The sequence below is a fragment of the Peromyscus maniculatus genome, chromosome 12, assembly GCF_049852395.1.
Source record: "Peromyscus maniculatus bairdii isolate BWxNUB_F1_BW_parent chromosome 12, HU_Pman_BW_mat_3.1, whole genome shotgun sequence".
In the NCBI taxonomy this organism is placed as follows: Eukaryota; Metazoa; Chordata; class Mammalia; order Rodentia; family Cricetidae; genus Peromyscus; species Peromyscus maniculatus.
Genome location: NC_134863.1, coordinates 81,058,255 through 81,085,324, shown reverse-complemented (window position 1 = coordinate 81,085,324; position 27,070 = coordinate 81,058,255). Strand labels below are relative to the sequence as shown.

The window sequence follows — 27,070 nt, the reverse complement described above, 5'->3', positions numbered from 1 at the left end:
GGGACAGCCAAGCACCAGAAAAGAACTAACTAAAAACTGAAGAGCTCTGATCTTATTAGTCAGTTTAGTCCTCCTGTGGGCTGAGCTGAGCTCACAGGAGGGAAGTGCGCAGACAGGGCAGTCAGTCGGTCTGGTTTCACAGCCCGTGTTATAGTAATAACCACTTGAGAACGAGAGCTTAATGAGAAAGGACTGATCCTAGAAACCAGTGAGGGGAGCCGAGTGCAGACTAGGACACTGAGGAATCAGTGAAGACCCTGACAACAGAGTGGAGGGAGAGAAAGAACCCCAAAGACGCAGTGTTACAGCAGACCCCAGGAGACACCTACTGGGAGGCAGCAGGTCATTAGAACACTGACTTAGAAATCATGAGCGTTCACTTCTTAGACGGACCTACACTTTCTGAAATTGGAAGCTAGATGTCTTGCTAAAAGATTAATTCTTGTTAAAAAGTAATCCTTCTGACCAGACAGTGGTTGCGTACACCTTTAATCTCAGCGTTTGGGAGGCAGAGGCAGGTAAACCTCTGTGAGTTGGAGGCCAGCCTGATCTATACAGAGTGAGTTCCAGGACAGCTAGGGCTACACAGAGAAACCCTGTCTTGAAAAACATAAAACAAACTAACAAATTCTTCTGAAATATTTATAGCTCACTGCCATGTCTACAGCATAACTGTCCACACTTCCTGTCTGTCCATGAAAACGGACAGAAGATAAAACAGCAGCTGATTCATAAAACTGAGGAGAGAAAGGGAAAATCCCCCGGGTTCACCAGACAGGCAACCTCGATTAACCGCCTGGAATGTCGATCTCCTTTCTGCCTTTTTGCTCTCTTCTTTGGCATGGAACACATAGTATGTGCTTTAGGTAAATTCCTAAAACAGTAAACATGGCTGCTGGTCTTCAACTTCTGGGAGAGAGCATTGCTAGGAACTGAACCCAGAACCTTGCACACGCTAGGCCAGCTACACAGTTAGCCTAGACCTAAGTATGAGTAAGGCAAAGACTCCTACATGTAAAGAAAATAGAAAACAGACTAAACACTAGACAGTGAAGAACTGGGTAAACAGCTTTTCAGAGTTCCGATAATGTTAAAATTATTAACTATTGCTAGAATACATTTGAGAAGTCTCTCCTTTCAGCTTCAGAAGGGAAGGCTAACTACAGAAAGTTTAAAGGATACTGATCTGTAGAGTTCTGGTATTCACACTAAACTCCCAAATGTTGGTAATATTACTTATAAAATACCATTTGTAATGATAAAAACATATGGAAATAGATTTTTGTTACTGAATTTGCAATGTCTGGCTGTCATGAATACAGGTGAACATAAAATGTTAAATAATTATTTAAAAATTTAAATGTACAATTAGTGATTTGCTTCTAGCACATAAACACTAAATTTGACAATTATTTTTTTTTTTGGTTTTTCAAGACAGGGTTTCTCTGCGTAGCTTTGCGCCTTTCCTGGAGCTCACTTGGTAGCCCAGGCTGGCCTCGAACTCACAGAGATCCGCCTGGCTCTGCCTCCCGAGTGCTGGGATTAAAGGCGTGCGCCACCACCGCCCGGCAAATTTGACAATTTAATGCAGGCAAATTTTAATCATGAGAAATAAAGTTTCTAGTAAAAATTATTGGCATCATCACAACCTTTAAGCCTTATTTATATCAAATAATAGTAGCTAGTTTTAAACATACGTGAAGAAGAATCAATAATTATGTAGTTCATATAATTAGCACATTTCAAGGGCTAATTTTGGCTTAATGATCCAAAGACTAAAGCAGATTATGAACCTGTATTAAGCTTTCACTTAATTATTGAAAGCAACTCCTCCAAATAAATCTTATAATTATATATTCCTTATAAATAATCCTTATTAAAATAAGCCTCTTACAAACACAAGGAAGCTTGTCATGACTACTGGAAGCAAAAGTCACAGACAGGGAGAGGCAGAGGGTGGCTGTTCCGTGTAAGGAGGCCGGCCACTGACCCACTGCTGGACCCACACTGGACACATGGTCTCAACCCTAAGAATAAACCTACTCCTGGGAGAAGAATGTTCTGTAGTGCCAGGACTCCAAGCCAGGGGCTTACAAGCCTGCACATGCTAGCTAAGTGCTCCATCACTGAGCTATGTCTCCAGTTCTTGGTATTTAAGACAGGGTCTCCATGTGTAGTTCAGGCTGTCCTCTAACTGGCAATCCTCCACCTCAGCTTCCCACAGGGATATGCCACCATGTGACAGGGGCTAGAAGATGTTATTTTTACAAGAGATCGATTGTAAGTAGCTTATGTTTACACGCTTCCTCCTTCTATCTCAAGTTTACAGTAGCCAGCAACCCTGACAACTAAATGAGTGCCCCCCCAAAAAGACAGGCTGGCTGGCTAGAAGGATGAAGGATTGATCATAGGAGCCTTTCCATTCCCATGTTTAAAGAACACTTCACGGGCTAGTGAGACGGCTCAGCAGGAAAAATCAGTTATGGTATTAGGGTAACAAAATTATTCATCTCATAAATAGTAAGTGGCTGAGGTTATGGGTCAGTGGTAAAGAGCACTTGCCTGGCATAGAGGAGGCCCTGGGTTCAGTCTAAAGCAGAGAGAGACAGAGAAACTGATAGAGTAGATAAAAGACATAGTTTATACACTGTTTTAAAGTTATAAAAAATGTACAGTTTTAAGTCAAAGAACCTACAAAACAGAATATTGAAATCAATATAAATTTTGCGTTCATGGAACATTGAGAGGAAACAGGAAACAGAAGGCCATGTTTGACCACCCTGAAAAGTAGTTTCAGGGACAATAAGGACATGAGAGGCAAGAGGCGCCTTCTAGTGTTATGGTGGCATGGCTATCTGGGCGTAACCAACAGCTCCCAATTAGCTCTGAGGCTTCATCTCCAAGAGAGTATTCATGCTTAACAATGTCAAACCTGGGTCAAAACCCACGACAGAAGAGGTCTTAGACCCTGGGGAGGGGAACCTAAGATGGCTTGCTTAGCTGAACTGACATGGTATCAAACCACCCCCTAAACATCTGCTTTATACCCACAGAAAAAGGCTACCCCAGCCTTAAATAGAAATGCTTCTCCTGTTGGGCTGGAGAGATGGCTCAGAGGTTAAGAGCACTGACTGTACTTCCGGAGGTCTTGAGTTCAATTCCCAGCAACCACATGGTGGCTCACAACCATCTATATTGAGATCTGGCGCCCTCTTCTGGCATGCAGGCATATGCGCAGACAGAACACTGTATACGTAATAAATAAATCTTTAAAAAAAAAAAAAAAAAAAAAGCCGGGCTGTGGTGGCGCATGCCTTTAATCCCAGCACTCGGGAGGCAGAGCCAGGTGGATCTCTGTGAGTTCGAGGCCAGCCTGGACTACCAAGTGAGTTCCAGGAAAAAGGCGCAAAGCTACACAGAGAAACCCTGTCTCGGAAAAAAAAAAAAAAAAAAAAAAAAAAAAAAAAAAAAAAAAAAAAAAAAAAAGAATGCTTCTCCTTGCAGAGAATGGAGGCAAATGCAAAGACTCGCAGCTACACAAAATGCTGAGAATAAAGAACAGTCGAGGGCTAAAACCCAGACAAGAAAGCCACACTACCCCTAAAAGCTCAGAGAACACTGAGGAGAAGGAGTAGAAGAATGTAAGAGCCAGAGGATAAGATGGGGAGAGGGATTGGGGATACCATCTTCTAAGCAAGACAGGGCCATGGCAACCATGGACTCAAGGCAGGAGTGTACACTGGCACAGAAGTCAGGCCTTCCTAACAGTCGGCTGGGGGGGGGGTGATCAGAGGGCCCACCACTCACTCCTGATGTACTAGCAGACAGCAGACTCTGGGGACAGAGGGGTACAGTACCCAGTGTGCAGTGATGACAAGGCCGTCAGGCCTGATGGTTTGTTCCAACTCAAGGTCACAGACAGGCCTAGTTAAACTCTGTGGGACAACAAATAAAACCAAAATAAGTAGGGAAAAGGTATTTGTAATGAAGAGGACAACCGGGAAACAGGAAGGCAAGGGAGGACCAGAATACGGAGTGTACGTGTATAAAATTGTAAAGAATGAAGAAAGAAAAGCTCTCATCTTTTTGAGAAAGGCTGCAGTGAGCAGAAACAAAAGAAGAGACTGTACCCTGTGCAGCAAGTGAGAGTCACACCAAACCCAGTCTTGTGATGGTTATTGGAGCGGATGGACAAAGAGCAGAATGTCACCCGTAAGATCACACACACGGGCAGATGGCATACAAAGCTCCTTAGAAACACAGAGAAGAGATATAGAAAGTCAGACAATAAACAGACAAAGGGACTGACAGCGCCCAAACATATAGCGACCTGGTCAATGCCGTATTGTCATGTGGCTTCAATACATGCTGCAAAGGGGCACACAGCAGACTACAAATCAGATCTAAACACTGGAGGGGAGATTTAATTAAAAGGAAAAAGGGCGAGGAGATTTAGAGACATCAACATTGTGTCTAGAAACTAGTGAATACTCAAGTCCCCTTCTAAAAGGAAATAAGCATTCAAATCCAGAATACGCATGCGTGCACGTTAGGGCTGGGGGGGGGGAAGCAAGAAGGAAGAGCCAGTGTCCAGCAGTCACTGTCAGGCCAGCTGTCAGCATGTCACTGGGCAACACGCACTGGCTTCTTTCTTCCCCTTACCTCCCACAAAGGAATGTTGGGTATCTCGCCCAGAGCACTTCCATAAGCAGACTTTAACTTTGGTTCTCCTAAATTACCCTTATTCTAATATTTGAGGAGGAGAATTCACTAGGCAACAGAACACAGCTGCCACACAGAGGCGACACACGAAGGACAGCAGAAAGGAGGCTGGGGGAAAATGAGCACTGACGGGCCCCTCTTCGACTTCCGAATCACCTTCTACTGAACAGTAACACTCAAAAGGCACTATCTAGGTTTTGTCTGTTTTTTGAAAAATCAGACCAACAACCGAGCCTGGAGTAGCTGAGCTGCAGAAACAGGAAACTGGAAGAGCTGGAGTCTTTACTTAATACACAGAAAGCACCCCGCATGCAAGGTAATACACGACACTCAAACTTCTTGGATTCTTTGGCTTATTTCAATAAAACACTGTGCCAGCTGCAACGTGGATGCATTATATAGGCGGATGGAGCATCGTAAAAGGAAATGAAACATGAATGCACTGCTTTACGAGCCAATAGGGGATGAGAGGTGTCCCCATGATTAGAAAGACAGCTCTTGCAGAGAACCCAGGTTCAGTACCCAGGACCTGCATCAGGCAGGCTGCTCTACCCACTGAGCCATGGCCACTCCTGAAGTCAGGCACAGTGGCACTCACCTGTAACTCAGCACTTGGAAGATGATGGCGGAACTGAGAGTTTAATGCTGCACAAGAAACTCTGTTTCAAAAACAGAAAGGGTGAGAGCAAGCAAGAATCTTGTGTGTTCAACAGTGCAGAATAGGTTACAACAGTCACATGATCAAATGCATGACTTAAAAAGTATTCACGCAGAGCAAACGTATGTGGTGTTTTATTTTAGAAAACAAAGCAAAATATTAAAAGCTAGGTAAGTGGTAAATGGGCACTAACAATCCAAAGCTCGAACAATGATTTAGTTACTACTTCCATTGCATTAGATCCAGCAAGAGAACCCTGTGGACCTCCCTAAGCTGTGGACTTCCTGAAGGCTTCAAGCCCTGAGGAAAAACCAATGTCTCTTATAGAAAGAGTAAGAACTGTCTTCACAGAAGGGAGGGCAGCCAGCAGGACTTAGATTAGAAGCACTGCACAGATACGTTTGAGAACAACATTCTGGAGAAAAGAGAAAAGCACAAGACTAACCCACCACATTCAAACACAACAGAGGAGGGGCTGGGCGGGCAACGCAGTGAGTGGCGGAGCACACATCTGGCGTGTGTGTGCCCCGATTTCAACCCAAGGAAGCAGTATCTGATACGGCAATCAAGTCCAAACAGTCCCGGGCCTGACATATGGACATAAGTCGGTGCCTTTAGTCCCAGCACTGGGGAGGCAGAGGCAGGAGGATCTCTGTGAGTCTGAGGTCAGCCTGGTCTATGTAGTGAGTTCCAGGACAGCCAGCCAGGGCTTCTGAGATCCTGTCTCAAAGAAGGGGGTGGAGATGAATGGAGATAGGATGAAAAAATGTAAGATTCTTCTTGTTTAATTGATTTATTTTGGTTTTCAGAGATTAAAGGTGTGTGTCACAATGCCCAGCCTATAAGATTCTAATCAGTCAAGGAAGGCATCCCAAAGAAAGTCACCACCACCCCACATCAGAGAGAGGGGAGATAAGACCTCTCTATGGAATTATGCTTGAGATCCTCCTGCTTCAGCCTCCCATGTGCCAACAAGCCAGTTTCTTCTCTTAATATATACCACAGAAGTTGCAGAGAATTGAAGCTATAAAAAAAAAATCACTCCTTTTATTACTCTCAGAAAACTGAATGAAATTACTCAAAAATAGTCACCAATCACCATTAAGAAAACAGCTGATTCATAGGGCTTACAAAATTACTCACCCACATTTATGGAATTTTTCATGAAAATAAACTGTCGATTAATGATTAAAATTAACCTTTACATTGAGAACATCTGAAATCCTATTTTTCATTTCCCTCCTATAAGAGGCAACATACAGAAATTCTGCAAAAAGAAAAAAAAAGGTTCTTCTGAGGACTATTTAAAGAAGGCAGAATTGGCTATAGATGTTGCAGATACACCATCTGTGTTCCATTTCAATAAAGTGGCTAACACTGAAATCCATACTGTCGTGTAACCTAAGGCTGCTGCCGCCGCTCCAGGAGGAACCAACTGCACCTCTGGGACGGCACCGGCAGCAACAGCAGCTGTCTCCGAGGCACAGGCCCCCGTTTCACAGCAGTCAGTGGGAATGAACTGAGCCACCACAGGCGACAGGGTCAACAATTCACCTCATCAGAGACAGGGCATTCCAGCTCCAGCCCATGTGTGCTGCTTAGATGCTTCCCAAGCTTCAGATATTTCATGTAAAAAATGCAGGTGTGAAACAGAAGTGGTACTGCACCCAGACGGTTCCTAATCCTGACAATGACTCCTCTGACCCAACTTTAGCCAGGCCTCTTGAGCCTTCCCAAACACGCCCCTCCCCACCTCCCTGTCTTCAGCCTGTCTAGGTTGATCTGAGAGATACTCGACTAAGCAGTTTAGGAAGACTCCCCTCACCTTGACAGCTAACCATGCTTATATCAGAACAAGTTCCTCACCCTTCGTTTCTGATGTATAAGCCCTTGGCCTGCTTTCAGCAAGATTGCTGCTGTTAGCTCAATGCTGTGAACTGCTATTTGCATCCTCTAGTCAGTCTGTCTGTCTGTCTCTGTCTCTGTCTCTGTCTCTCTCTCTCTCTCTCACACACACACACACACACACAGAGAGAGAGAGAGAGAGAGAGAGAGAGAGAGAGAGAGAGAGAGAGAGAGAGAGAGAATGGCCCCAACAGACTCATGTGTTTGAATGCTTGGCCTATAAGAAATGTCACTATTAGGAGGTATGGCTGTGTTGAAGTTAGCCTCAGAGAGAGTGGTTTCCCTTGTGGAACCACGCCCAGGCTCCCTGCCTCCCTTTCTGTCCTGGGGAGAGTCTAGAGGTTTTTCTCTGCTCTTTGCATGCTCAGTGTAGACTTTCACTGAAGACTGCTGCTTACTGACTCTCATACAAGACTATTCCCTTGAGAGCAAGGTTCTGTCTTGGGATTGCCCGCCTCTGTCACAGGGCTGGGCTGCGGACGCTTGGAAGCTGTATACTGAATGAAGTACTGAGGGAGCCATGTGACCACCCCTTTATCTTCAGCGGCCACTAAGTCCTCTACTACATGAATTCAGAACTAAGCAAGGGTTCTTTCCTATTCTGATTCCTCCTACAGTAAAGACCTATAAATGTTTCGAACCAGTTTTCATTCCTTAAAGCAACAATTAAACACTAAAGCAAAAAGAAATGATTTCACAACTTACTTTGAAACCAACTATGTTGCAAGGAATAGAACAGAAATGACCTATTAGCTATTAAACTTTGTATATAAGATCATCCACATAATTTTCACGCCAGTCACCCAGGGTTCTAAGAAAAAGACATAAAATAAAGTACAATTAATGAGACTCAATGTATACCTTTTCAAGAAAATAAAAAAGTAATCAAAATGTTAAGCTGGACATTTTAACACACAGGAGGCAAGTTGTTTGTGTTTCTTTTTTCATTTAGAAACTAGGCAGCATGTTCCATAAATGTGCCCTTATAGAACCAACAGTCAAAATGTTTGGAAGGGTCCTCTCTATCTGCACACAATAGCACACACTATTCTCAGAAACAGTCTTCATTTATTTGACCTGAAAATCAAACAAATTCTGCTAACATCAGAGGCTGCCTATTTGTTTTATGTTCCTAGTATCAAAGCCTGTTATTACTGGCTTTTAAGGACCTTTAAAAAAACAAGGTGTCTGTCATAAGATGCCTTTCAAGTTGTAGATAAAATGAGAGCCATTGCCAAACACCCCAGAAGCCACTGGCAACTGTCCCATTTACATATTCTGAATGCTGCTTCTATGTCATCTCATTTGGTCCTAAATGATTATTTATTTCTAAACATAACAAAACCTAACCATTAACAGTAAGAAAAAGAAAAAACAAAACCCCACTTTGTGGAAGAGGACTTCCACCCCTGAAAAGCCACCAGCTCAAATCCTTAGGTTCGACATTCTACAACCTGGAAGGGGCAAACTCTACGTGTATCAGATTGCCTTAGTGCATATGCATCCCAGGGAAGCTGGAAAACAGCTCATCTTTCCCAGGTAGACCATCCATGAAGATAAAAGGGATGGGCAGAGGAGAGGTAGAACCAGACAAATACTGGGCACAAGACAGCCAGACAACAGGCAAACTGATTCAGACTGCCCAGTCATGGTGAAATGTGTCACTGTAAACAGTAACTCAACCCTGAAAGTGGAGAGGCCAGGATATGCAGGCGAGCACTTAGCACGCCCAGTTCAATTACCTTGCTATTAACTTAGCCATATCCAGACTCATCACTAAGGACTAAAAATAGGACAGAAGGCTTTTATAGCTCCCAACCAAGACCACAAATTCAAAACATTTGTTAGAACGTACACCAGGAAATTAGAGAACGCAACATACATTTCTAGTGTCAGAGGCAAGAAATGAGATGCTAACAACACCTTGCTTTTTATATAGCACTCATCTGTGAAAAGCTTAGAAACGTTCTACATTCTTTAATCTAATTATAGTGATTCTAACAACATCTCCATGAAATAGGTAGAATGTAAACATCCTTACTTCTGCTTGGCTACTGATTTATTTAATCACGTTGCTGGTTAGATTCTGGTTTATTCAGCTCAGTATCTCAAGCTCCCGCAGATGCCAGGTCTCCAATTACCTTCCAAAGTGTAGTAAGTAAGACAAGGTAGACCTCGAGATTTCCATGCCCAGGAATGAGTAAGTAGGGCAAAACTGGCTTCAGGGTTAGAAATAAAACCATCTTAAACAGTCCAAGGGATCTACATTTCTTTAGGAGCAGACTGAGAAACAGTTATCATTACCACTAAATCCATTGACATGCAGAAATTTTAGACAGTGAGAACGTACTTCCCACACTCACCAACAGGAACTGACAGCTTTCTCCTTCAGTGGACAGAAGGAATTCAGCATAAAGTGCAAGGCTAACGTACACAGAAAGACACCCTAGCTGGAAAAGCAATAGGCTTAGCAACAAAGGGGAGTCAACCAATACCTGGAGAGCTCAGATACTTAATTTCCTCTCTCTAAACTTTGACTCAAAAGAAGAATGAGTTTGTCACACGGATGGCTAAGATAAAAGATAAACTTTAAGTGTCTTATTTGTACCTTTCAAGCCTCATTGTTATAAGGAACCTTTAAAAGCTGGTATACTATTACAGCGTTAAGAGGTTCTTCCTAAATACACCAACATGTCTAACTCCCCTCAACGGCAACTCTCGGTGAAGTAATTCTTCCCCCCTCCCCAATCAGATAAGGCACAGCCAAAGGAACACAGGACCACTAAACCTGCAGGCAGGCCCTCGGGAATCTCCATGGTCCTGCTTAAGAGAGGAGAGCCCTGACTCCACACAAGCATCACATGAACAGCAGCTCCTTTCTCCCAGATGCTCTTCCCTTGTCTCCTTATACTCTGATGCAGCCTGCAGTCTGCAATGTCAGGAGGGTGATCAACTCCCAGACATCTGCCTGCCTTTCCCTCAGTGCTGGGATTAAAGGTGTACCCACTCCAGCTCATTTCTGACAGTTTTAAGGTCATAAACCACCATCACGGGCTGTGAGTTTTCTGTTGGTAAACTACTGCTCTCTTTTCCACCTCGTCATTACAATGAAGCCTAATATAAAAGAAAGGCTCATTCCCCTCTTCAACCTCCAAACCAATCCACACTCCTGAGATAACAAGAGGACATTTTAAGATATCCTGGGGGAAACAGTGTCTACCTCAATTCTGGCTTTAAACATAAAGCTTAGTAAATGCCTAAATATACCAGAGCTATTGTACCCCCAGATGAAACAAAAATGTAATGTACTCCCTTGACCTCACAGATGACACCATTTCACATTTGAAAAATTTTACTCTTTCCTACCTTGCTAAGAGTTGAATGAGAGATCACTCTCTCTCTTTTCAACAGATTTGACTCTGATGTGTGACATCAGTTAATCTAGACTCCAGACGATGCTGACCCGAGGCAATGAGTGATTAAAGGAAATCCCAGTCCCAGTGGAGGAGCTCCACAGTCAGTGAGGCTCTGAGTCCCCAAGCCATACAGGATCTTCTTAGCTGTTTTGGTTGGAATGAGGAATGAGGAATGCCCCCACAGGCTCGGGGGTTGGAGAGCTCGGCTGAGGGTGTAGCTGCTGTTTGGGGAGGTTTGGTTTGAATGAGGAATGCCCCCACAGGCTGGGGGGGGGGGGGGGTTTGGAAAGCTCGGCTCGCGGGTGTAGCTGCTGTCTGGGGAGGTTTGGTGGTGCAGCCATGCTGAAGAAATGACAACACTGAGTGTTTGCAGTAAGTCCTCACTTCCTACTTGTTCTCTCTGCCCCTCTGCTTGCAGTTAGAGATGTGAGCGCCCAGGTTCCTGCTCCGGCTGTCCTATCTATCTGCCGCTTGCTGACATGCCTCCCACCAAGACTCTTAACCCTCTGGAAGCATGGACCCAAATAAACGCTGTTCTGTGAGGTCTTTCGGCTGCAGCGCCTCATCACGGCAGCACAGAACTACCTAAGTCTACGGTCCCTCAGAGTTAGAGGATAAGGCCCTCCTGCTGCAGACGTCACACACCTCACTGCAAGGCTCAGGCAAACAAGCTGGGACAGAGCTGGACTTCATCCCTGCTGTCTAGTTTTTCCCGTTCCGGAAGGCGCTATGCAGGATGCTGCAGGGGAACAACGCACCATCAGTCTTACCCATCTGTGAACCCCATGAACCAAAACCGAACCAACCACCTGAGCCAGACATCGACGCCTGTGTGGCAGTGGTACACGTGCTGCGGCTAACCAAACGCTCTCAGACTGAACCAGGCTCCAGGGGAAGGCTCCACACCCAGACCACTGACAACCCTGGCCAAACTCAGTGGATCACAAAACAAACTGGACGGACATGCTGTGGGAAAGAGATGGGGGAGGGGAGAGTAGTCAGTACACATTGAGTGCTTGTGTGGAACTGTCAAATAACAAATTTAACCAATAAAAAAAGGGACAATTTAGACTCCAGAATGATAGGAGACACTTGACAAGCAAGATTAATGTCTGCCCTGTGAGTTCACCTTCAAATGGACACTTCTCAAAGGAGGCTCCTGGCAGATTAGATAAGCAGCATAAAGGAAACAAAGTTATCACTGAATCCCGTGTCTTTAAGATCCTTTAAGACAGCATCAGTCATCAGCACTCAGGTACTGGTTCAGGCAAAATGCTTTAACAGAGCGGAGGAAATGAAAATAAAGCCTGGAGTGAAAACACAAACTAAAGCAGGGTTCACACCGGTCTCTAACAGGTGCTTCAGGCGGCTGGTGCAACTCCTTCCCACCCACGTCTCTTTGATGTGATCGCTTTACTTACGGGCATCTGCTAACAGCAAGCACAGCATTTAAGCTAGCATCTGCACGCATTCCTAACTGACCGGACAAAGTATTTAAAAGTATTTTGAGGCGCAGTAAGTATGAGTTATGCTGGGGTTTTGTAAGTTTAGTGTGTCATCCATATGTGATCAGACCCCTTTGTAAAACAGGCACAGAAGGAACCTTCTGGTAACATATCTACAAGGATTTCGCTTTATGCCTCCCTGGGGATAACTACATTTCCAGTGTAAACTGACAAAAGTGTTTCATTCCCCTCAGCAGGGTGGATTTCCAGCACTGGGAGGAAGGGCCAGATGACTCCAGCCGTGTTTCTGAGACTGGGACTAAAGATGACTAATGACGCAAGAGAACAAGGCCTAGAGAACTAGTACAATGGCCTACTTAGAGAGAGAGAGAGAGACCACTCGCTAGCTAAAAATGCCACAGCCTTCAATAAACAGGGCCTCCCCGGCAAGTTCAAGCCCGGGTTAGCTGCTTGATGGCTCCTGACAGAGGCTTCTACTGGAGTCTAACAGAGACTGACCGGAAGCTGACCCCTCATGCTAAGCCTCACATGGGCACCTTCTTCTCCATTCCGTTTTTACTTTTCAACCTTCTGGTTATTTCTCTTCTTACCATGAAAAGGAGTGTGCCGTTTTGGTTAACTGAATGGTTCATGTGGAGGAAAGCCCAGAGAAGGAAAGTTAAAAGTAACCTTCCAGTGGCTGTTGATAAAGACCAGGTGTGGGAGGGAGGGTCAGCAGGGCTTCTGTGACTTCCCAGTCTACATACTGGGTCCTGCCTCAAATTCGTTTATGTGAAAAATCAAAACTTGACAAAGTGAAAAATTAAACCATCACAATGACCATAGATGTAGACAATGTCCAAACACTTTATGAAGAAAAAGAATCAACGGACAATATACAACAAACCCTAAATAGTCGTTCTAAGTAGCTAGAGAGAACAGGGGCTTTACCATTCCGGTATTTGACGCATGCAAGTGTTCCCGGTTTTCTATAATGAGTTAACTCTTAAAGAAAAAGGAGAAAGGGAAGAGAAAACACGCACAAATACGTGTGATGCACATGTACAAACACATGCACGCACACACACCGTTTCGTCACGTCAAACATTTTATATATGAAAGACACATATTACAGGAACTGCTCCATAAAACTGTCCCAAGCTAAGCCGCACGAGGCAGAAAATACAAAAATACTTGGTTTACTTCCTTGTTATTAGCAGGACTCTTTGCCTAATTCAACAAACACTTATTACACAGCGACCATGCACTGGACCCGCTGTCTTCAGACTCCCAAAGGAGTAACAGATATAGTTAGTCAGCTAGAGAGATGGCTCAGTGGTTAAGACTGAGTACTGCTCTTGCAGAGGGCCTGAGTTTGGTTTCCAGTACCCATGTTGTTCAGACCACAGGCACCTGTAACCCCAGGATCAGACACCTGTGGTCTCTGGTACCTGTACTCGTATACACGCATACACGCGAATGTGCATGCACACTCACACACAAAATTAAAAAATAACAAATAAAAAATTTAAAAGTATAACTAGTAAAGTTCTTCCTCACAGTGATAGACAAAGTAGGCTAAAGGCCAAAAGGCCACGTCTCCCCTTGACTACCCATGAGAAATCTGAGGAAGCCTTTTAGAATGTCACCGCCTCCAAAGACATACCATAGCAGACTTGTTATTATGAAAACTATATGATGCCGTTTCTCAGATGCTACCAGCACATTCCTGCAGGAGTGAAATTCTTGCCTGTGGGGCACACGTGCGACCATGTGATCTGCTGTTAGCTCAGGAAGTACGAGCAGAAAAGCACAAGAAGGACTCGTGAGCCAATCAGAGTCTTGCCATGGCACTTTCCTTCCATCGTGTGCTCTGGGGTGGTGTCCACAGGAGGCACTGACAAGAGAAATGAGCTTTTGTTGTAAACTGGAGATGGGGGGGGGGGTTGCTGCAACACAGCTTAGCAAGAGCTGACTCAAAGCAACGTATGAGAGGCAGGTGATGGCACCAGGTCCTCGGAGAACCGGGTCACAAACTCTGGTGTGCTTGTCCTCCAGAAGTCTGGGGAGGCTCCTTCACTGAACTTGGGCATTTGGAATCCTGAGTCAACCCAGCAGGAAGAAAACTCAAAGGACACCCTAAAAACACGGCACCCAGCGAAACACCTCAGAGCAGTACAGAGAAGCGCTGCCCAGGAGCGAAACTGTATTATCCGCTTCCCCACAGATTCCACAAACAACCGCAGGAAGGAAGGTTTGGGGGTGCTTACTGCACAACTGAGATCAGTTAAGTAAACAACAACCAAAAATTAAAATGCTGAAACTAAGGTGGAACTGATGCCAGATCCAACCGCCCCTTAGCGGTGGCTTCCTTGTGCACGAGGAAGGAGGGGCTGCCAAAAAGGGGTAAAGTCGTGGCAAAGACGGTGAAGAACACCACACCACAGATAACGTGAAAACACACGTGCACACGGCCCAAGGGTGACATGTCTAGACACACAAACAACAAGCCAGCCATACATCCCCATAACAAGACTGTGCAGATGCACTGGCTGGGAATTCAGGAAGTGCTCTAAAAATAGTGAAATAACATGATATAGTATCATAAACTTCCTAATTATAGGATAAAATTCTAGGCTGTAATTCAGAAGTAAAGAAATCATGATCTTGGGCAGGAAACATTTAAATTACTATGCCATATTCGTGCTTGTCCCTTTGAGTTTAAAAAAATGTCAGGAACCATATACCAACGTGTTTCTGAAACAAAGCAGTGACAGGAATCATATTAAAGTGTTTTCTCTCTTATATCCTTAGAAGAGGCTTCAAGTATAAGCAAATTAACCTTAGACTTTTGACCTTTTGACAACCAAGAAAACTTTCTGAAAGCAGAACCCCACCCTGGAGCTCAGGACGGAGAAGCTGGGCCTGAAGATGCAGCTCTGTGGTAGAGCAGTTGTCCAGCGTGTGCACTCCTGACCCTCGCTCGCATGGAGGGGCAGAAAGAAATGCTGAACCGCTGCGGACTCAAGTGGGAGCCGTCCCCGAGGCGGCCTGTGCCTGTTCTCACCTAGGACTAGGAAGGGGGAACTCACGGTACTGGGGCTTCACAGCCCACCTGACTGAGAACAGAAGAACTGACAAAGTAAACCGACAGGGTCATGTGACAGAGGGCGGGGTGGGGCAACCGGGAGTCGGGGACGAGTTGAGAAGACTCAGGAGCAGCTTCTGGATCCCAGAGAAGGTTCAGCCAATGCAAAGACCCCAAGAAACCTGTGGAGAGACAGAGGCAGTTTGGCTGATACAAGCAAAGCAGACTGGGAAATACAGAAGAGGAAAGGAGGCTAGAGCAGCTGGACAAACACGCTCTTCAGAGTGCAGTCCGCATCTGAGGTGGGACAGGAACCTGTGCAAGGTTAAGGAGGGAACCGCACTCTGCTTTACAGTGCGGACGCTGCTCCCGGACACTGTCACAGGCAGAGGAGCTGGAGACACCGAGGAACCCCAGCGGCTAGCACATACGACAGTGGCGGCAGTGGCGGCTAGACTGCTGGTTTAGAATGGGGAGCGTCTGTAGACAGCTTCAAGACGTGGCATCGATACACTGTGGGTGGCAGAGGAAAAAAAAGTCAAGAAGGCAAGACATGGTAGCACATGCCTGTCTGTAATCACAGTATTCTGGAAACCGAGGCAGGAGGGTCGGGAGGTCAAAACCATCTTCAGTTACACACTGAGTTAGAGGCCGGCCTGGACTTGATAAGAGCACTGCAAAAAAAAAAAAAAGAAAAAAGAAAAGAAAGTGGTGTGATGAGGAGGAGATAAACCATTCCCCAGGATGGGGAAGGTCTGGGGGCACAGATCAGGAGGGCTACCTCAAGTTTGCTCTTGTTCTATCAGTTCCAGCTGCCTCCTGTGAGGCCCAAGAGCTGCCGAGATAGCGCGCACTCGCTTCCTCTCCTCTGCCTCCTCTCCCAGGGCTCTCAGGATTCCCAGAAACAGAGCAGTGCAGCGAGCTGAACAGTTCATTTCTCCCTTCGCCTGAATCTGCCATTTACAAAGCCCACAAAAATAACAAAACACCGAGAAGATGTAAGTCGTGTTTACCCATAATAAACTACTTGCTTGTACTAAATTGTAGACGGCTTAGAGATTTTATTAGAAAAAAATGAAGCCATTAGAGTGGAGTAAAAGGAAGTGCAGGTTAATATTTATAAAATCTCAGAGTGAGAAAGAATTCTCTTTTAGCATCAAGGCAAAGTCATCAAATTGGAAAATAATGGTGGTTAGCAGGTAGGGGACGATGACGACATCTACCAATGTCTTTAAATAAGTCAGGTTTTTGCTGTTGTTCTGAGATGAGTCTCACTATGTCACCTAAACTGAGCTCAAACTCCCAAGCTCATGTGAACTTCCTGCATCAGCCTCCCAAACAGCTGGGGAAGCAGGCACATGCCATCCCAAACAGCTGGGGAAGCAGGCACATGCCATCCCAAACAGATGGGGAAGCAGGCACATGCCACCCCAAACAGCTGGGGAAGCAGGCATATGCCATCACAGTTTTTGGCTAGATATTTGAAGCATGTAACATGAGAATTAATATAAAGTATAAGGAGGCTCATAAATTTCAAATAAAAAGATTAACCACCCCCAAAACTGTGACAAGAGCAGAAATTCAAAAAATATATAAATGACACAGGTATGGGGGGAGCTTCAAAATTACACTTGATATGAAAATATATTTGACGAAAAAATTGGGCTCCAAAAATGAGAGTACTAGCTATCAAGGGAGATATCCCATAAACGACTTCTGGTGGTAACATCAAGAGGACAATGGCGCCACCACTGCTGACACTATTCACCTTTCAATAAGCACAATTTGCTTTAACAGTAAAAACCTCATTTCTAACATAAACCACACTGAAAGAAAATTCAACAAAAGCTAACAAAGTATCGTCAAAAGTAAAGTGTGTTTAGAGGCATCATTTCTTCTTTCGGAACAGATACTTTGTCTTTTCCACACTGCACACACAGCTCTTCTCGTTTAAATGAGGCATACAACTCTGGAGGCTGAACTGCTTCCAGATCTCCGGCACCTCCAGTCAGGACCAGCACCACTTGCTCGCCTGGTGTCATGTCAAGAGCTATTCCTTCTTTGCAGGTTCTTTGGGGGAAAACAAAGAGACTGCTCCCCCAAAACACAGTGTCCTCTTCATAGTATTACTTATCTTCCACACTAGCTCAGGGTTTCCCAAAACCTGGTGCCCAGAGCAAAAGCACTAATGTCAATAGAGAACTTGCCAGAAATGCAAATTCTTGGGTGCCATCACAAGTCTAGTGGATGCCAACTGATGTCCAGGAACCCCTGTTCAATCTACATGCTTTGCTTGGGCCTTCCAAATCCAGAACATCTCCTAAACAGGCAAATCACATCTGACCGTCTTTTCTCAAAAGTTCAACAGTAGCACATTAAGTCATCCAGAGAGGCTGAGCCACACAATCTCTAACAGCTGAGAAACCTCTGAAAGAAGAATAGATGCACAGTGAATGAGCACCATACCTTAGTGATTTCGGAAAATTAGAACCAGCACGTCCTGGAGACATGGCTTCAAGCCTTCAGCAGCCTCGGAGATGTTCAAACACATCTGGCTTCCTCAAGACACTGGCTACAAACTCATGTAATTAGAGTCAAAGGCAGGGCTACACAACCAAACATCCAACTAAGTAGATTCCTGACTAATAACAAGGCACAGCTCTATCTAGAGAGAAGCATAACAATCGGGTGTACAAAAACACTTGAGGAATATTTTCATCTTTCATGAAGGGCCCCGCTCAGGGCTCGATCTGCTGAGGTTTGATGTGCCCGTTCATATAGTTCTTGACACAGGGTAGGTTATTATCAGAACCAAAGTACAGACATAATAAGCACAGAACAAAGTTTGTTTGCAGTCCAACACCAGTAATGCCAATTGCAAACTCGCCACATTTGTTTGCTAGAAGGACGAAGGAGCCAGGCACCAAGCTAGCACAGGGGACAAGCACTGAGGTGCCCGTGCTGCCCTCAGGTGCCTGCAGCCCACTTGCAGAGACGCAGAGGTGCGTTACTTACTACTGTGTGCCGTGACCAGAACACCTGCCGGAAGCAATCAGGGAAGGAAAGGTTCATTCTGGCTCAGTCTCAATGAGATCTCAGTTCTCATGATTGGGAAGCACAGTGGTGGCAGACGCTCCCAACATGGCAGCAAGACCATGAGGTGGTGGCTTTACGCTTGTGGCAGATGAGCACCCTGGAATCCAGGGCAGCCATAGCCGCTCACCCCTCCTAAGGGACTCCAAAGTCTTCAAACTAGTACAACAAGCTCCCCGACCAGATATTAAATTATGAGCCGACATTTCAGATTTAAATCCTGGCAAGGGAACAGACAGGGATCATCCCACGGCATATACGCATATACATACAGCTTCTCTAAAACACATGCAGATAATCAAGTTAAGGCTTTGAATGGCTCAGTCATTTCTTCAAAGCCACCTAGCTCCCTCCAAGTGCACACTCCAGCCATGCACTGCAATCTAGCACCACGGCTTTTCCTTTGTTTGTTCTACATAATTAAAATATATGCCAGGCCTGGTGATACACACTAACTAATCCCAGCACTCAGGAGGCAGGCAGAGCTCCATGAGTTCAAGACCAGCCAGGCTACATAGTGAAACCCTGTATCAAAAAGACAAGAAAAGAAACAAAATATATGATACAATACCTTAACATAAAATTGGGGGTTGGTATTTTTCCCTAGGTGGTGCTGGAAAATGAACAGAGGGCCTTATATGTATAGTGAGTGAACTGATAACTTCAGTAGAGTGGAATATTCATCTTCTCATAGTCATCACACATGCTCTTGCCTCTGTGTGTTAAGAGCTTCTGAAATTCACTTTTGCCATATTTCCTATACATACAAATATTTTCTAACTACGGGTATCATGCTATACATTACTCTGTATCTTTACCTGGTGAGTGACCCTTCCTAAATGCACATCTTTACATCTCTTCCACCGCACAAATGTTTGGAAGAACTACCTACTACTCTCTGGACCTTCTGTATGACATGCAGAGCACAAGATCACTGCGTGCTCTCAGCTTCCCACATTCTACGGGGGAGTCTGGGGTTAGGAACATAGCGCTGTTTGAACACAACAGAGGGTTGTAGTTCATGGGGTCGGTGAGCACAGAAAAATCTCTGGAGGGAGAAGAACGCTAATGCCCATTGTAGATACTAATGGAGGGTTTCCATCTTGAAAACTGCCTACATTACTTCAGTGCCCAAGCTGTCATTACACTTCCCTACATGGACCGCAGACCCACAGGGTGGAGGGGCTGAACAGCCCTGCTCCCATGCCTTGCACCACACTTTATGGAGTTAAGGCCTACAATGTGGTCTTTTGGCAATCATGGGAATATTCTGGCATCCCTCAGCCTCAAAGGAGATCTCCTGGTCATACCTTACTTCCTGCTAAAGGACTCAGCTTATTCTTCATGACACAATGCCATCATGACTTCATGTGAAGAGGCTGATGATTTTATTTTGATAACCCAAATCCAAAAAACCCAGTCATGACATTGCTATAGCTTGAGTACAGTGTCCCCCAAAGGCCCTGGTTGTTAAAACCTAGTGTTTGGTGGTGGAGAGGCACTGTGAACCTCTAAGATGTGGAACTTTATGTAAGACTCTTACACCATTAGGACCGCATCCTTGAAGGGGGCTATGGGCCTTTGGTGTGTGTGTTGGGGGATGGTCTCTCCTCATCCCACACAAGATTGAGTAATCCTCTATAGTGCTTCCCACTGTGGTGTGCTTTTTCATCAGCTGCCTAAATCAACAGGAATCAATCTTGGACCTGAACCTCCAAAACTCATTTTGCTGTACTAACATGAAGCTATTCACTAATATTTGTAATTCTTGTTTCTGTTCATTTTTCTATTTTCGTGTGTGTGTGTGTGTGTGTGTGTGTGTGTGTGTGTGTGTGTGTGTGTTATGTGTGCTGTGCATGAACACATTATGCATTTTCATGTGTGCACATATGTGTAGAGGCCAGAGGTTGATGTTGGGTGTCTTCCTCAGTGGCCTCCACTTTTTATCATTACTGAGGTCGGGTCTCTCCTTCAACTCCGAGAGGGCAGTTTCTGCTGGTCTAGTCATGCTGAGAATCCACCCACCTCTGCCTCCTGAACACTAGAATCACAAGTGGGCTGCTGTCCTGTTTGCTTTCTGTTGCTGTAATAAAAACAGAGCAAAACCAACTTGAAAGGGAAAGGGTTTATTTGACTTACAGGTTACAGTCCATCACTGTAGGAAGTCCAGGAAGGCCCTGAAGGCAAGAACTGAAGCAAAGACTATGGAGGAATGTGCTGTAAAATAATCCTTCTGTACACTGTGTGAACATATGTCACTATGATTGGTTCAATAAACAAGCTGATTGGCCAATACCTCAACAGGATAAAGTCAGGCGGGAAAGCCAAACTTCTGAGAATGATGGGATAAAGAAGGGTATAAAGTCAGAGGATTAGCCAACCAGATGCAGAGGAACCAGGAGATGAACATGCCACGTTAATAAAGATACCTCCACAAGGCAGAGAGTAAATAAGAACTATGGGTTAACTAAAATGTGAGAGCTAGTTAGTAATAAGCCTGAGCTATTGGCTGAGCATTTACAATTAATATAAGCCTCTGTATGATAATTTGGAATTGGCTCCCAGGACAGAAAACTCCACCTACATATGGCATTCCAATATGTGGCCAAAATTTCCACCAAAACAACAACAACAAAGAAAAAAACAAAAACAAAAAAAAACCCGATGAAGCTTTAAAAAAGGATTCTAGACACAAAAGAATGGAGTCAAGCAGTCAAGCACAATTTCTTGGTAGCTGCCTTATCTCTAGCAGACTCTGCTTGCTGGTGGGGAGCAGAGGCATGGCTCCTTTAAAAGATGGCTTTCTGGCTCGGTGCTAGCAGCAAAAACAAGCAGGCCCTTTGAGAGGCCCTGCTGCCACTTAAATGGAGTTAATGAGCAGTGGGTGGCACACTACTCGGTGGTGGCATGTGCCCAGAAACTTCCCAGAGTTGGAAGGTGAACATGCCTCCGCCATGAGACTAGACTGAGAACTGAGCAGGAGGAGCCGGCACCAGCACACCATGATCTAAGTTACACAGCAGTTTTTTTGCTCACACAGACAAAAAAGGTTACAGATTCACAGTAAGGACAGATTCAGACTAAAAGTCTCGAAACAAGTCACAGTGTGTTTAAAAAATATATGTAGGCTTGGGAGAGAGAAAAGAGCATATACAGTCACCGATTTAAAAAAACATATTTTTTAAATGATCAAATAAAGTCCTTAAAGAGAAATAAAGTAATAAAAAGAAAAAAAGCCACTTAAATATACAGAGAGTCTAGATACTGTATGTTATTGTGTTGTCTTTTAATTTTTTGACTGCAGAGGAAAGAGCAATAGCTAAGAGACATTTGATTATAAAGGCTGCTGGATTAAAACAACCTATATATTTTGAAAATGTCCTGACTTCAAAATAGAAGTCAAAAGATAGAGGTAAAGAGGTTCTGCTTTTATTTCCACGGAAAATAAAAGACCATGGATTCATTCAAAGTTAAAGGAAATCAGGTTTGATCAAAGAAGACCCCCTGAAATCCTGACTGCAGACATAAAAAATTAAACCTGGAAGAACTGCAAGACATGTGATGTATATTTTTACCTGCTCAACCACATAACAAGAAATTATCTTTGGCTGACTTGTGTACAATTCACAGTCTATACTTGTATTAATGCAGATATGTATGTTACTTTTTAAAGTTCATGTATTTTCAGTACAAGGGGACGAGACACCAAAATGAAAACAGATGGCCCAGGTGATCCAGCATCTCAAAATGCCTCTGTTGCAGTTTCCTCAGAGTTCTGCATCCAGAACAGGTGCATGATCCACCCTCACAGAATATTCCAGTCAAGACTTAACCATAATCCTAAATTTTCTCAGGGTTCCGCAAAGATTACCAATGTCCCTAATCAGCAGGAAGTATTCTAGAGAACCACACCCACATTCCCAAAAGATGGGTTATGAATACTTATTATCATTCAAGGGGGGTTGGTTACAAGTTGTTATTGGTAATAGTCAAGAAAATAGCCGAAAGCCAGGTGGTGGCACACGCCTTTAATCCTAGCACACAGGAGGCAGAGGCAGGCAGATCTCTGTGAGCTCAAGGCCAGCCTGGCTACAGAGTGAGTTCCAGGAAAGATGCCAAAGCTACACAGTGAAACCCTGTTTTGAAAAAAAAAAAGAAAGAGAAAGGAAGGAAGGAAGGAAGGAAGGAAGGAAGGAAGGAAGGAAGGAAGGAAGGAAGGAAGGAAGGAAAGAAAGAAAATAGTCAAACAAAGGAGATTAGATTCAGGGATCTTGTTCTGAAAAGAAAAAGGGAGGATATAGAAATGACAGGATAAAAGGGTAGATTATTGAATCTACTTTAATCCAAAAAAAAAACCAAAAAAACCAAAAAACTATTGATCCTAAATATTTTACATTGGTATAGATTTTGGCTTATTGATACAAATTTAAAGTTAACTTTCTTATACTGTATGTGTATTTCTGCTCTTGTTTAAGGTATTATGTTTATGCAGCTCATTTAAAATGTAATTAAGAAATATAGATTAATAGTCATCTATAACAGTCAAACTTATAGTCATGTTAGGTATGTTTTCAAGGTCAAACACGGATATATTTAGATTGATAGATGCTCTTCAAACACTTCAAAGACCTACAGAATATGGCATTTAATATGTTTAAAAACCTAAGGCTTTTCATGACATTTAGATAGGTCTGCTCCTGGCAGCACCAGTCTACTTTCAGGGCAGATGATGGGCATTTGAGAAACTCTGTATGGAGTTTGTTTTCTTTATGGCAAAAGCTAGCCATGTGGGCAAAGAAACTGCCCTTGCCTCAATTGCTGAGTTACTGTCCAAACTGGACCAGCGGGACACAGAAAGGCAACTGCTGAACTTTACCAAGACAAGGTAGGACAGTCCTTCAAAATTCCCCGCTTCACAGCAAAGTCTGTCAGATATGCTAGGCCTGTAGTTCAGAGTTGGATACACCAATGTTACAGAGGAACTTTGGGTGACTGTCCAGGCGGCCTGATGTCCCTGTCATTAGGTAACATTTTACCCTTTTTGGGTCTTCAACTCCATTGAAGTTTAGACTCATCAAGATAGATAATTAAGTATTTTCTCTAATTTTGACAGATGCAAATGGATTGGATATTATTATTGTAATTCTTACTTAATAACTGTTTTGTTGTATATAGTTTTACTATATTAATATATATAAGGTTAAAACCTTCCTTTTTAATTAGACAAAAAAGGGGGAAATGCTGTGGAACAATCCTTCTGTATACTGTGAATATGTATTACTCTCATTGGTTAATAAAAAGCTGAAAGGTTTGTGAGAGTCCAGCTCCCACCTTTCAAAGGGTTCTTAGGTAGAGGAGAGAGAAATGAGGAAATACTAGGTAGAAAGATAGACGTTGAGGAGAAAGAGACACAGGACAGCTTTGGGAGGGTCCTGGATCAATACTCAGTTGCCCCCTGAGCTTTATTCAAAAGGGCTTTGTATAATATACCAAGTGGAGAGGCTAAAGACCTCCCCCTTGCAAGATCAAAGCACACTGAACAGCCAAGTGTAGACCCTTCCAAACACCTGGTAAACATGTCCTGGCCAAACGTGCAGCCCTGCTAGTTAAGGTAAAGCAAGCTCAGATTCTCTGACCCTGAGTAAGGTCTCATTAGGAAGCCTCTATGGGCCTCCACACAGGCTGGTAACTAGGCAGGAAGTTAGGCAGAAAAGCTAAACTGAGAATGATGGGAAGAAGGAAGGTGGATCAGGAGAGATGCCAGCCAGTCGCCCAGGAAGTAAGATCTACTAAAGGACAGGTTAAGCCATGAGCCAAGTGGTAATACATATATTAATAGAAATGGATTAATTTAAACGTAAGAGTTAGCTAGTAACAAGCTTGAGCTATTGGCCGAGCATTTATAATTCATACAAGGCTCTGTGTGTGTATTTGGGACAGGGCAGTAGGGACATAAAACATCTGGTTACAGGAGTGCTGCTTCCTGCCTTGTTTCGTGTTACCTTTTATACAGCCTTGGCTGTTCTGCCTAGGGATGGCAACACCTACAAGTCAGCTGGGGCCTCCTATACCAATTAGTAGACAAGAATATGCCCTACAGACAGGCAAATCTGACACAGGAAATTCCTCAGTTGGGATGCCTTATTAGGGTTTCTATTGCTGTGAATAGACATCATGACTACAGCAATTTTTTTTTTTTTTGGTTTTTCGAGACAGGGTTTCTCTGTGTAGCTTTGCGCCTTTCCTGGAACTCACTTGGTAGCCCAGGCTGGCCTCAAACTCACAGAGATCCACCTGCCCCTGCCTCCTGAGTGCTGGGATTAAAGGCATGCGCCACCACTGCCCGGCCTACTGCAACTCTTATAAAGAAAAACATTTAATTGTGGTGGCTCGCTTACAGTTCAGAGGTTCATCCATTATTGTCATGGCAGGGAGTATGGAGGTATGCAGGCAGACATGGTGCTGGAGAGGGAGCTGAGAGTTCTTACATCTTGATTCATTGGCAACAGGAAGTGGTTTGAGACACTGGATGGTATTTTGAGCATATATGAAACCCCAAAGTCAGCCTCCACAGTGACACACTTCCTCCAACAAGACAACACCTACTCTAACAATGCCACGCCTCCTAACAGTGCCACTCCCTTTGGGGCTATTTTCTTTCAAACCACCACAGATGCCCTTTCCCAGGTGTGTCTAGGACTGTGTCAAAAAAAAAAACAACCGGACAGCCACTATGCCTGCCAGATTTTATATAGGAGCTAGAGACCCAAACTAATGCTAGTACATCAAAAGCTTTATCCACTGGGCTCTCCCCAACCCATTTCTGCTAATTTTTTTAAAATGTACCTTTCTGGGATTTCTTCTAACTGGTAATAACTTAAAACAATGCTTTGAAACTCCTTTAAAAAGTGTATCTTTCTAATACCACTTCTCTTCAAACTTTTCTCTTTCTGGTTGGTAGCAAACCCCTTAGAAAGCTCAAATGAGATAAATGCATGACCCAAATATGTAGTTTGGTGAAAATATATCCCATTCCAAAGGGTCGCAGAAAAGGTGAGAGGTCCTCTTATAAGCTCTGCGCCCAGACACTCTCCAGGGGAAAGTCCAATCAGCAAACAGGACCAGAAGTGCCAGGACACAAGGCTCGGTCGGCCCCTTATAGCTGACTCCTCCTCCTCCTGTCCTGGACCCCCACTTCTCGGCCAACCACTTCCTGGCGGGAGCCCCAGCCTTGAGCGGCCCAACCCAACCCCTCTCCAAACCCTCTCGGTTCAGCACTAAAATGAGATAAGGTGTAGACATCGCATGTAGAAATCCCACATCTGCACTGCCAGAGAGCTGCATTAGGCAATGTTTGTAAGAAAAAACACACACCCTAGTGCTAACAGGACAGATACCAGGAGTCCAAAGGCCATTCGTGCCACTTACCAGCTGTGGCTCTGGAGGTGAGTTACTTAACTATGTTATACCCTGGATAGAAAACGGAAGTAACAGTGCCTATTCTTCCATTTGGGGGAAAGTTTATCCACAGAATTACCTAGAATAGTAAATACTAGTTGTCATTATCATTCTTAAAATACATTACGAACTTTAAAAGTTTGGGGAGCTAACTATGACAAAGTCGGTATAAAATGTGTTCAAGTTTGAAAGATGGTTTACCAATAACCAAGGTCCTTTGCCTAAACAGGCAATTTATTATGTCCTAAAAAGAACATCTGGGTTCCAAATCTAGTAACTCAAAAAGTCATCTGGCTTTCTGTTTTCATATATTGGTGGTCCCAAAGAGCTTACCTTGGATAATTCAGTAAAAACAAAGCAAAACAGACACACACCAGCCCTTAGCCATCGGTCACAAAGGGATGGTGTCACGCTGTGTCATAGAGCGTTTTGGAAAACACACTGCACGTAGGGAATGAGGGAGGAACGGTGAGCACTGCTGTAATCGCAGCGTGAGCCTGCAGTCTGCTTCAGGGTCTTGGCGCCCCGGGGTACCTACCACTCTGTAGTCTATAACTTTGTACTAGGAGGAGATATTAAAACTCTCACAGCTTACTTTCTTTTCCCACCTTTTCTGGGGTTACAAGACAAGAAAATAATCACAAAATATTTTGTTGAACTGAACTAATTTCCTAAAATGACCCAGAGTAAACTTTAACAAATTATTTTAGCAAATCAGTACTAAGTAAACTAGAATAAGTGCTGTGCTGGTCTGAATAGGAATGGCCTCCAGAGACTGAAGTGTTTGAATGTTTGGCCCGTAGGGAGTGGCACTATGAGGAGGTGTGTTCTTGTTGGAGGAAGTGTGTCACTGTGGAGGAGGGCTGTGAGGTCTCAGACGCTCAAGCCACACCCAGTGTGGCGGCATTCTCTTCCTGCTGCCTGCGGATCTAGATGCAGAACTCACAGCTCCTTCTCCAGCACCATATCTACCTGCATGCCACCTTGCTTCTGACCATGACTAAGACAAGTGTCAGGCTAAATTTCTGTCCTTTATTGTACAACTTACCATTCTAGCTACAGTACACAGCTCAGGGACCTTTAGTATATCCCTAGCGATGTACAACAATCACTTGCAGAACCTGGAAAGAAGCCCCCAGCACAGTGCCGCTGTGAATGCTCATTCTGATGTGAACACCTGTCTTCTATTCTGTTGGCTGTGTGCATAGGAATGAATTTGCCGGGCCACATGATAACTCCGTATTTAACCACTGACCAGCAAGCACTTGCTCTCCACAGTGGCAGC

General features: G+C 44.2%; 1 protein-coding gene across 10 annotated transcripts in view; it reads right to left on the bottom strand.

Annotated features, from left to right (window-relative positions):
• Itsn1 (intersectin 1) overlaps positions 1 to 27,070 on the bottom strand; it is a 188,927-nt gene that overhangs the window by 144,164 nt on the left and 17,693 nt on the right. Inside the window, exon 1 of one of the 10 annotated variants that reach the window (XR_013043868.1) lies at positions 13,813 to 14,043. The exons of 7 other annotated variants lie outside the window; for them this stretch is intronic. The gene's annotated coding sequence lies outside the window, so the exon portion shown is untranslated. Of the gene's footprint in view, positions 1 to 7,990; positions 8,092 to 13,812; positions 14,044 to 27,070 lie in introns of those variants that run through there. 2 more of the 10 variants (XM_076549212.1, XM_076549207.1) reach the window with 2 other exon arrangements.